Source organism: Ursus americanus, chromosome 26 (genome assembly GCF_024610735.1).
Source record: "Ursus americanus isolate L20-20 chromosome 26, mUrsAme1.1.p, whole genome shotgun sequence".
Lineage (NCBI taxonomy): Eukaryota > Metazoa > Chordata > Mammalia > Carnivora > Ursidae > Ursus > Ursus americanus.
Genome location: NC_142152.1, coordinates 2,240,958 through 2,253,112, shown reverse-complemented (window position 1 = coordinate 2,253,112; position 12,155 = coordinate 2,240,958). Strand labels below are relative to the sequence as shown.

General features: G+C 45.2%; 2 long non-coding RNA genes across 2 annotated transcripts in view; one reads left to right on the top strand and one right to left on the bottom strand.

Annotated features, from left to right (window-relative positions):
* Positions 1-2,188: 2,188 nt before the first annotated feature.
* LOC123800725 (uncharacterized) lies at positions 2,189-6,548 on the top strand. The gene is made up of 4 exons (XR_006781994.2): positions 2,189-2,329; positions 2,999-3,167; positions 3,780-3,937; positions 6,334-6,548. It is a non-coding gene; the product is annotated as an uncharacterized LOC123800725 (long non-coding RNA).
* A 1,486-nt stretch (positions 6,549-8,034) lies between these two features.
* LOC123800749 (uncharacterized) overlaps positions 8,035-12,155 on the bottom strand; it is a 113,080-nt gene continuing 108,959 nt past the window's right edge. Inside the window, exon 4 of the long non-coding RNA XR_015721753.1 lies at positions 8,035-8,996. This is a non-coding gene — a long non-coding RNA (uncharacterized LOC123800749). The remainder of the gene's footprint in view (positions 8,997-12,155) is intronic.

Sequence of the window (12,155 nt, the reverse complement as noted above, 5' to 3'; positions counted from 1 at the left end):
TGGGGGGACCCGAGCTTCCCATGTTCCTAATGCATTACCTTTGGGGTCCTGGTCCTCTTCCTGAGAGGCCAGTGCTGTTCCTGGGCCATCCCTCTGGTCCAGACCCCTATCGATTCCAGCTTATTATGTTGCCCCGCAGCGCACTTTTGGGGGCCTACGATTACTTGCAGCTGATCCACAATCGACTGGCAAAGAAATTTCAATAGAGATAGAATTTGGAAAACATATTCCCATGCAATCTTACCCTGGCTTGTATTTTTCAGGTATGTACCGGATTGAGATGTGTTTTGACATGAGGCCAACGATATGTATTTTTTTTCCTCACTCCAAACCTGTTGAAATTAGAGATCACATCACATGAAATGCACACCTGGCCCAAAAAAGGCCATTGAAATGCACCTGGGAAAATAATAGCTTAACCTGAACAAGTCAAGTAAAAGTGTCTTTATTCTTCTTCCTCTTGTGAAAGTTGTAACTTTGGAGAAATCTCATGCTTTCGTTTTCTGCCAGTAAAATTCTCGGTCTTGAATTCTCGGTGATATTGATTTTACTGATGTACTAACCAATTCTGAAGGCTGAATCTCTGACATATTTCAGAATCTAGGGGTGGAAACATAAGAGCGTTTTATCTAGAACATTTGCTTATTTCCAAAATCAGTAAGGTACGGGAGTTCTCATGGCAGTGACCCATGTGAGACCAAAGGGTCCATTTCTGTCTGCCATCTACTTTTTGTGTGACTTAGGTTTTGCAAATATACCTTGTGTCCCATTGACCCAATTATCTAATGCAATTAGGGTTTGATACCTCCCTGTTGAGGAGAGGATCTAAGAAAAAGAGCATCTTTTGAAAGCTCTTGTAACGAAATGTTGCCGGAGGATCTATTCTAAATGGAATAGACTATCTTTAATCCTGAAAGAAATATAGAAAGAATTTTTTAGTCAAGATTATCAGTGGTGCTGTGTTCCTTTCTGGAGGTTCTGGGAGGGAGTCTGTTTCCTTGCCGTTTCTAGAAGTCGCCTGCGTTCCTTGGCTCATGACCTTCCATCTTCAAAGCCAGCTGGGCCGGTCCAGTCTTTCTCACATCCCATGACCGACACTGACCGTCCTGTCTCCCTCTTTCACTCATAAGCACTCCTGTGATTACAGCAGGCCTGCCCAGATAATCCCGATCCATCGCCCCATCTGAAGGTTACTGATCACACCTGCAAAATCCCTATGGTGTGTTAGGTAACACGTGCACAGGGCCTGGGGAGTAGGACGTGGACATTTTGATGGTTGTCGGAGGGGGTGATTACTCAATGATATCGAAGCATAAGTGATTTTCTGTGTTTTTGTTAAATACGTTAATATTTTTTGTCAGGCATTAACTCCTGCGGAAGTTTTAAAGATCAGCTAGTTTAGTCTGGAGGACCCTCTAACACTCCACTGTTCAATCACGACTCATCTGATTCCTTGAGGGAAGAGTAATGTTTTCTGGATCCGAGACATAGATGACTACATACATTTGCCGTCTTCGCTTTGCCAGTTCCCCCTTTTATTTGATTCTGTAAAGACCTGGCATATTGCCCTTGGAAACTGGCCACTCCTTAAAATTACTGCCGGTTGGGGATTAGATGGGAAAGATTATGAGATGTTTGCTCAAACTAGTGCGGCTTGGATGAAGGTGTGTTATAACATCACCAGCAAATAATGAGACTTTTTTAAAAAACCTTTATGTGGGGGTTTTGTTGAAGACCAAATTCCCCCCCCCCCCCCCGCACTGCTCTGGCATCGTGATTCTCGTCCTGTCGGTCACTGCTGCTGTTTCTATGTGCAGCGCTAGGTTTAGTACCAGCCGGAGCGAGGCAGCCAGCCGCTGCCCCCGTGTGTTAGAAATGTCCCGTAGCTCACCATGGAGAATCGGGATTTAATTTCGTTTCCCCTGGCTCCTCCGGGCCTTACCCTGCCAGCACAGCTGCCACACAGCTCCTCCATCTAGAAACCTGGCAGCCGTCCCAGCTGGATGCCACCTGCCAACACTTTTCTGAAGACCAGCCAGAGGAGGAAAGAACAGAAGGGCTGCGGGCTGAGGAGGGAGGGAAGAGAAGACGCACAACGAATTGCGTTGGCCTTTAGCCCCCTTCGATCTCATGCTCCCAGAGGTGGTGACATACTTGTGTTCAGCAGCTATCACTGGTCTTGCGCGTAAAAGTCCTGTTTGGCTGTGGCCATGCTTTCCTGAGTGCTGCGAGTCTCTGGAATTATCCTAATCTTCCTCTTCGCTTTGCAGTTATGAAGAAGTGGGAACACCCCACTGGCTGGAATGGTGGCCTCCCATGCAGAAGAGGGGTGAGTTGGCATTCTTTTGTCTCTTTGCTAATATGCGAATCATGAAATTACCTACCTTCTTGTCATCTCCATAATGAGCTACAATACTGTCCGACTTTTCGAGGATGAGGACCTCTAGTTCATGTCAAATATTACAGCCTTCCACATGACAGTAGTTGTACTTTTAGTATCCGTTGACTTAAAAATAATATGTGAACAAAGGCATTTGAGTTTAGTACGCTTTTGGATAAGTTTGTGCTTTATTAATCACAACAGTATCTAGTAACATTTACAGACCAGCGAGGGCGCAGACTGCTGCAGCACCTGGCCCAAAGTATGTGAATGTTAGTGGAACGGATAAAGACAGCGGTTGTTGCGAATATGGATTCATGGGCCTCTTTACAATAACCCCCTAGGGGGAGGGACTCACAGAAGGGGGATCCACTGGAGGGAAACAGGGACCTAACTTGCCCAGTTTTGTGTCTGCATGGGCTGGGTCTGGGAGCAGCTCTGTCAGCTCTTTCCAAGAATGTATCGGCCCTCGGGGGAAAGACTGCCTGTTCAGAACAGGCCCACCCACAGGAAACCACATTGTTGAGATCCCTCCTTCGTAGTTCAGAATCCTTCAAAACAAACAAAACTACCCTGTAGGCTGGGACTTCAGTTATACCCTTTTGGTTTCTATTACAGACCTTGCAGGGAAAAGTGACCCCACAGCAGCTGGAGCTAAGAGGGGAAACTATCCAAGGAGACGAGACGCCAGCGAGGACAGCCAGCTCTAGTCCACCAACGAGACCTCCCCAGGGGAGAGTGACTTCAAGTTCTCTGCTCTCCCACAAAGAAGTTGGGGACCAAAGAGGTGTGTGAAGAAACAACTGGTTAGAAAAAAACAGTGATTCTAAACTATTTAGGAACCAGAGGGGCATAGTGATACATTCCAGTGTATCCAAATGGACAACTAGCCAGAACTCTCTAGAAGATTTTCTAACCCGCCCTCCCTAATGAGTAAGCATCAACCCTTTGGTTGCTGGATCAAGGAGGAAGAGGGGTTCCGAGATGGTTGGGTGGTCACAGAGGGACTCAGTCCAGTGTAACTTAGCAATGGGTAAGAAAGCATTTCAGTATTTCACAACTGGAAGAGCTAGAACTTTGCATCCTGGCTGCCACCGTTAGTAAGCAAGAACTCTACAGTGGCTCATAAAGGGTTTGAGAGCCATGGGAGAAACTATTGATAAAATCCCACTACTTTATTTTCTCTCACTGTTACCACAACAAATTCAAACCTCGACTCTCTTCCTCCGAAAGAAGGAGACTTGTAGATACAAGCATCTTTTCCTGAGGAGGTAAGGGAGAGTAACTCCGACTCCAGTGCGTACTAGCTGCCAGCCCTGGGCTCAGAGTTTTGCGTGCGTGGCTTCAGTCCCCCTCCCAACCACCACCTGGGTGGGTAATTATTACTCCCTTCTTACAGATGAGGAGCCTGGTGCCCAAAGTCACACATCTAATAAAGGGTGTATCCGAGTTCCGCCCAAATCTGCCTGACTCCTGAGCCAGCGCCCTTCCTTCCCACCACGTCACACCATAGTTTTGAAGGTTTTCTTGTAAACTGTCGGGGCTACGGTTCTCCAGGTGGGTATTTCGGCTGTATATTGATCAAACAGTTCCACTGTATTCTTTTAACCGCCCCCCCCAAATCAACACTTCTCATATAATAATATTCACTTTACTTTCATTTATTAACTAGTATGTCATTAATCAACCTAATCGAATTGAAGTCAGTGCTTTTAATGAAGCAATGAATGGAGCCACATTTCATATATTTGAAATATGAGCTTACTGCATATAACAAGGCCTTTTGGCCTTAACTTTTTATTTAGACCTCCCTATTATCCAAAGTAAGAAATAGTTCAATTAAAAACACATACATAGGGGCGCCTGGGTGGCACAGCGGCTAAGCGTCTGCCTTCAGCTCAGGGTGTGATACCGGTGTTGTGGGATCGAACCCCACATCAGGCTCTTCCGCTATGAGCCTGCTTCTTCCTCTCCCACTCCCCCTGCTTGTGTTCCCTCTCTCGCTGGCTGTCTCTATCTCTGTTGAATAAATAAATAAAATCCTTAAAAAAAAAAACATACATATGTACATATGCGTAGACATCCCCAAAAGATAACAGCTTCAGTAATTCTGAAAGATGTCCTTGGGTTTTCTTCTAAAGCATTTTCCATGGAACTCAATTTCATGGACTTGTTACTGTGGGCGAGTGCCTCATGATAACGATCACACCCTCTCGTGAAACCTTGCCGATCCCTGCTACTACTCAGCCTTCTTATCTTCTACTGTTTGTTGACAATGTCGTGTGATAAATGCCCATCAAATACAAATCAGTAATGATAAATGTCTGCTCCCAATTAACTTTATCTAACATCTGATACACACCGGATTGCTAAATACACCTGCAAAGTCTTTCTGGTGGGGAGTGAGGGTTTGTGGAGCAAAATGGCTCTGTTTCCGATTCTGGCCTTCCTGCCCCTTTCCAGAGTGTGTTCAGCCTCCTGTGATGTGCCCATAATTTCATTCTCCAGAGTGAAAAAAGGCAAAAGGCCACCATCTTTCTGAGGCTGTGTGTGGGAACTACATGAATGAAAATGAGCTTTGTAGGGATTAAATGCACTCTACCTACAAAAAGACAAAAGTTGTAGCTTTCCTATTCTATCGGGTCCAAGCAAGAAGCAGAATGTTCTGTTGCTAATATTTTAGGATTTGACTCAATAGCTGATGGACTGTATTCTTTTACCCTGGGAGAAGACTTAAATCTGTAGGCCCTGGATGGGAAGTACCTTATCTGGACATCTTATACACACATAACTCTTCAGTCCCCCCTCAAATTCATCAATCATCTTGAATTTCAAAAGGTATCCCAACGGTCCTACTTTAATGTCTTCTTTTTGTAACGTAATTTTATTTCTTAAATGTATTATACAATATTTAAGACATTCAAACAAAGGATATGGAAAAATATAAAAGATACCCCTGTATCCACCACTTGGCTCAAGAAATAAAACACAGGAAACAAAGTTAAATTCATTTTAGGCTCCGTGCCTTCTTCACAGTGCCTGTTACTCCTAAGAAGTTATTTCCCGAGAGCCTGGGGACTTGGCTGCTTGGCTCTGCGCCTCTTTGCAAGGCCCTGGAAATGACCCTTACATCTCCCGCCTCTGTGCTGTCAGAGTTAGGGATGACCATGAGATTTTCGAGGCCATAGGTTAGCCATGCAATGCCTTGGCGGTGACCTTTGGACACTCTTATCCTGGCCTTCTTGTCAGATGGAAGGGCACATCACTGCCCGTTCCAGAATGTTCAATGGGAGAGCCCCAAATTCTTGACCATAGTTCTGCATTATGGCTGGCCAGAGAGGTCAAGGGGAGCTGGACAAGATCTCTAGACTCGAGGCGGACTTGACTTATTGAGGAGGCAGGGGTCCCACTGCCTCCTGTAAACTCCGTCCCGCAGTGACAGCTTTGTGCTGGAAGCTGCTCCCAGTTTGAGCTGGTCCTGGGGCTGGGGGCAGGTCCAGCTGTCTCTCCCCTTGGCCTCCTCTGAGCAGAGCTTCTCTTCTGGCCACAGAAGTGTCCTGGCTGGAGAGCTGTGGACCAGCGCCTCCTCAGGCCCCCATCAGAGTTCTCCCTCTATGGGTCATTTTTGGTGAAGACAGAACTCAGAATACTAACTGTCTCTAACATCATTCTGGGGACATTCATCTTAGGTAAAAAAAAATAATGCTTTGAGGCCCAGTGATTTTAAAGATAAGGGGGAAAAATGCAGAAAACTTGAGGAGTCATTTGCCCTGTTGCCCCTGCGTGTTGCAGCCACATAAACACATTCCTGCACTTATTTACGCTCTAGACCAGTCATTTTTCCTTACACAGGAATCTTATTAAAACAATAAATCAATGTTAACCTGGGTTTTAAATTGGCCCAATATGTTTTGAGAACTTGCTGGTTTAATTTTCCTATTTTTCATTTTCAGTTAACTAATTTAGTTTTCCCAGTTGGGATACCACAACGTTAGCATGCAGATTTATCTTGAAACCAGGAAGCCCTGACATACATTGCCGCCCAAACAAGAGGAATCCAGCATTTTGTCCTATAATGAGACAACAAAGGAGCATAGATCCAGAAGACATCTGTCCTGATCATTGCAAAGACCCTGAGCCTAGGCTCTGAGAAAGAGCACCCACTGCCTTTAAGTTCTTCTGGAGACTCTGTTCTACATTTCTTCACATCTCCTTGACTGAAATTTCCAGTGCATCTCTGTTATGGACTGAATGTTTATGTCCCGCCCCATCAGAATTCACGTGTGGAAGGCCTAACCCCAACATAACCATATTTCAAAATAGGGTAGGGCCCTGATCCAATAGGATTAGTATCCTTATAAAAAAGACACCATCAGAATGCTCTCTGGACTCTCTCTCCCCCTTCCTCTCTCCCTCTCTCTAGCATAAGCAAGAAAAGATCATGTGAGCATACAGCAAGATGGTGGCCATCTATTAGCCAAGAAAAGAGGCCTCAGAATGAAACCTACTTTGCCAGCACCCTGATCTAGGGCCTTCAGCCTCCAGAACTGCAAGAAAATACCTGTTGTTTAAAGCATCCAGTTTATAGCATTTTCTTACGGCATCCCAGACGAAGACAATCCCCCGGCAATGTTTTCCCATGAACACTGTGACAATTGCTGGTGCCATCCACCCTCTAAGGAATGCTTGGTGTCCCCACATGTGTGTACGATTGGAGAGATCTTGGCTGGCACCTCTAAGGGGCCCATATCACCACAGCTTTGGTAGGTTGCAACACAACAAAGTCCAAGACCCCAGGATATGACTGGGGACCAGATACTAAGGGAAACTCTTATTAGCCATCAACCCCCAGAGGAACTTGTGTGTTGAGAGGGTTGACTTTTTTAACGGGCCAATACTAGAAATGTCCTCAAGGCCAGGACTGCCTCAGACTTGTTCTCTACCCTGAAGAATGCGACTAAAGGGTTAATGTTGGCCTGCTGTGTCTGGGGAAGTTGTTCTGTTTCATGGAAAAAGCATTAGCTTTAGAATCAGACAATGCTGGGTTCAAATTCAAGCTTTTTACTGCATTCATCAAAACAGTATAAGCAAAGGCTATATTGGCTCATGTAACTGAAAGGTCCAAGGAGTTGTTTTGTTTTCAGGCACTCAAAAGATGTTATTGGAAATCTGTGTTCTCTCTTTCCATTCTATTTCTCTGTGGATCTCTGACCTCACTCTAAGGAGTCTTCCTCGGTAGCTCTAGACTCACGTGATCCTTAGTACTAAGGATGGGTGGAGGAAGGAGACAGTCTCTTTCCCAGGGGTGCAACAAAGTTCTTGGTGAGGTTTCTGATTGACCAATTCTAAGTCACATATTCACCCCTGGGTGGGATGGGGCTGGTGGCGGGGTTGGGGGGGGTCCCATTTAAACCTGGAAGAGATGGTACTGTTACTTGAGAAGGAGGAAGGGATGCAAAGCAGGCCAAATCAACAGATGTCTACATAGACATTAAAGTGCTCTGCGACTCTGGGCGAGTTATTTAACCTCTCTGTTCCTCAGGTCCCCTTTTATAGAATAACTACACTAGTCCCTGCCACCAAGGAAGTGACACACAGCTCAAGGCACAGAACAGAGGTATAATAACAGTTAACTTTCTTCCTCCTTTCCTCTGCCTACCCCGGGCCTTCTCTTGGAGGCCTAGGGATGTGCCAGCTCTGCCCTGACTGGTATTGACGATGTCATGCCGTTTCGGGCTGGAGAGCCTTGAGCAGCATGAAAACTTCAGAATCTACTCAATGGGGCTCCTAGGCCAGGGGCTGGTTGCACTTGGGAATGGTGGCCTCAGGGACACAGTGGACTCTGAGTTGGGCTCAGTCCTGGGACATCTGGGTACTAGTGCAAAGGGCAAGTGACGTCTACATTTGTCTGGACCGGAGAGCTTAGAACAGCAGCAGGTACCTTCTTGTTACTCTCTGGAACCCAAAATACGTCACTCCCCTGAATAAACTAGACCCTATACGAGATACATAGGCCCCTTCAGAGCTGTGGGGTTTCTCAGCCAAAGTGCCGCCCTACTTGAAGTGACCTTTGTGACCGCTAAAGAATCCTAATGTAAATTTGCCTCTGAAAATGCCTAAGAGAGCCTAGTGACACCCCGACATCATGTACCAGATCGCCTGGCAGCAGGGTTCAAGCCGCCAGGTGTGCTTTTCCCACTGCCACCTGCTCTCCCTCCCTAATCATCCTCACATCTTCCTACCTTGTCGTCTCTTTTTCCGTAGGTAATAGAGTATGGGAAGCTGTACCCTCAGTATTCAGATTTAGGGTGGCCAGATCAGAGCATGGGCTCACCTGCTAACACTCACGCTGGAAGGAGGTCTGGCATCTCAGTGCCCTGAGGCTGCATTTTTAAAGGTCCCCACAGATCCTGAGGAAATCCCAAAGAGACTAAAACAAGTAATATCACTTACTGAATTTCTTCTAAGTCCTGGTACCTGGTTTCCTCCGATCCACCTTGATTTACTCTGGGCACTTGATACGGGATCTTGTTTTCATGGCCGCTATAGAAGATATCAAATAGCTTCAGCGTGTCGCTCCAGATTTCAAGCACACCTTCCCAAGCTCGGTCGGATGCTGTGGAGTAGACGAGATAACATACACAAAAATGTTAAGGCCCGTGGGTGGAGAAGTTCTATATGACCCGAAGGCAGCATTACTGCTAATGGCAGTGGGCGTGGTCACTTTCTCTTTGTGCAGCCAGTGGCTAGAGCAGAGGTTATTTGGGGGCAATGGAAAATTATCCTGGTAATAACTTGGGAAAGGGGTAAACTCAAACTTCAGAATGGGAGAACGTGCTAGAAAGTTTTTTCAGTATGAGCACTGAAGTGGTGTTGAAACCATCGCCACCTTCAGAAACGGTGATTTACGGGCAAAATTGCCAGAGTTGGTGCGGCTCACAAGATCGCAGAGTAAACGGAGACATACAAAGTCATCGTAAAGACAGATTCATCTCAATGGACCTGATTTGACTACTTTGAAGGTTTCTGATTTGTATAATCTGGGACTGTCATTTACAAATCCATTTCCTTGGGACAGTTTTATTCTGTGTAGTACACGTGGGATTGATAATCCTTAAAGAGCTTCTTCTGAGAGAATGAGGAAAAGCCCCTCCATATACCGTTGGTGGAAATGTGAAATGGTATAACTTCTCTGGAAAGTGATTATGGAATATCTAGCCAAATTAAAAATGCAAGAATACTATGACACAGCCATTCCACGTTAGGAGTAAATTCTGCACATGTACTAGCATAAAGGGCCGTGTGGCTGTATCATACCCGAACCATGGATTCAACCTCCGTCCTGCACAGCAGAGCACAGGCGAAGATTAGAGCCACCATCAGACACCGCACAGGTGTTAAGAAAAACGAGATACATCCACATATGAAGATTTGGAATAACCCATGTAGCATGTTAGCTGAGAAAAAAGCAAGCTACACGGTAGTGTACACAGTATGCTTCCATTTACGAAAATATTGATATATGCATGGAAAATTACCAGAAGGGTACACCAGAAATTATTAACAGGTGTATCAAGACTGGAGGTCTGGACCTCAAGAGCAGCTCAGTTTTCATTAGGTCTTCTAATACTGCTAGAATTTTCTTTTATCCCGGTCATGCTTTTCTTTTTCAACTAGAGAAAAACACCAGGAAACAAACCAAGGAGGGCCCTTTCAAAGAGAACCCCGTTTCCAAGACAAAGGCTACTGCCATCCCATTAGCTCTGGTTGCGTAGTGGAGAGACCATTTGCCCTCCTAGCCAATCACATTTTAAAGACTACCTTTGGGGATGCCTGGGGGGCTCAGTCGGTCAAGTGTCTGCCTTTGGCTCAGGTCATGACATCGGGCTCCCTGCTCAGCGGGGAGCCTGCCTCTCCCTCTGCCTGCTGCTCCCCCTGCTTGTGCTGTCTCGCTCTCTCTCTGACATAAGTAAATAAAATCTTTAAAAAAATAAAATAAAATGAAGACCACCTTTGTTCACTGAGGGAAAGAGGCAGGCGTGGAATTTAGGGCTCTCTTTAAATTTGAAGGAAGGAATCACAGAGACCTTTTCCCTTCATGCTCTTGTTGCAATGTTCTTTTAGCCTCTTTGCCCAGCCTGGCTCTCTGTGAGTAGTTCTCATTTAAGTGTGGGCTCATGGGGATTAGGGCAGGCCAGGAAGGAGGCAGGACCCTGAGCACATCCTCAACTCTGGAACTCCCTAAACCTGGGAGAATGAAGTGGATCCTGACTACTCCCAATAGGTAACTGCCCCCTTAGTCACCTGCACTTTTATTTGATGATTTATTAATTTTGGTGTAGAAACAGAGAAAGCTTAAGAAAGTACTGGGGCGTATGGGTGGCTCAGTCGGTTAAGCTTTAGACTCTTGGTTTTGGCTCAGGTCATGATTTCAGGGTAGTGAGATCCAGCCCCTTGCATAGGGCTCCATGCTCAGTGGGGAGTCTGCTTGAAGTTCTCTCCCTCTCCCCCTCACCCCTCTCGTGCGCTCACTCTCTCTCTCAAATAAATAAATAAATGAATAAATCTTTTTTTAAAAAGTACTAAATTTTTTCACTACTGCTTTATTTACTTGCTTACTATTTAGTGGTTTATCATTAGTGATTCCATACATAATGTCTTTATATTTTAAATTACAATAAATCCAAATGTGAGAAATTTGAACAAGACATCTCTTTTTTGTTGTTTATCAGATCGGTAAGGCTTTAAAAGTTTAGGGGCGCCTGGGTGGCTCAGTTGGTTAAGCATTGGACTTTTGATTTCAGCTCAGGTGGTGATCTCCAGGTTTTGAGATGGATCCCCACAGTGGTCTCCGTGCTGGGCATGGAGCCTGCTAAAGATTCTTTCTCTCCCTCTCCCTCTGCCCCTTCCCTTGTCTAAAAACAAAACAAAACAAAACAAAACGTAGGAGTGCAAGTGTTAGCAGAAGTGTGAGAGGAAAAGGCAGGCTAATTTATTCAATCGTGGTGGTGGGTATAAAACTGATTCAATCCTTTCAGAAGACAGTTTGGCAGTATGTGTTCAAATTAAGATGTGCATAGTCCCTGACCCTGCAATTTCCTTTCTAGGAGTTTCTCTTGCAGAAACACTTGCAGGTGTGGACACAGATTATTATACAAGAATTTTATTCATTACTGTCCCTATTCAGGAGCACTTCGAACAACCCCATTGCATATCCATAGCAGATTAAGCAATCATGATAATTCCATACGAGGGGGCACTGTGATGGAATGGCAAGAGAGAAGCAGCTCTCCATGTATGGACACAGAAAGACGTCCACTCCTGAGAACCAAGTTTAAAGAGAAAAAAGGCAGGGGCGCCTGGGTGGCGCGGTGATTAAGTGTCTGCCTTCAGCTCAGGGCATGATCCTGGCGTTCTGGGTTCGAGCCCCACATCAGGCTCCTCCACTAAGAGCCTGCTTCTTCCTCTCCCACTCCCCCTGCTTGTGTTCCCTCTCTCGCTGGCCGTCTCTCTCTGTCAAAAAAATAAATAAAATCTTTAAAAAAAAGAAAAAAGGCAAAGTAAAAACAGCATTATGTATGTTCTCATTTCAATTTATATGTACTATAAAGGTCTATAATAGCATGCACTGAAAAAATATCTGGATGAATATAAACCAAGCAGTGTTTATCTCTGAGGTTATAGGGACTTTTACTGTTTTATGACATGCACTTTGTAACTTTTATTACAGCCATGTGTTACTTTTATTATCAGAGATAACAACAATGATTCTTAA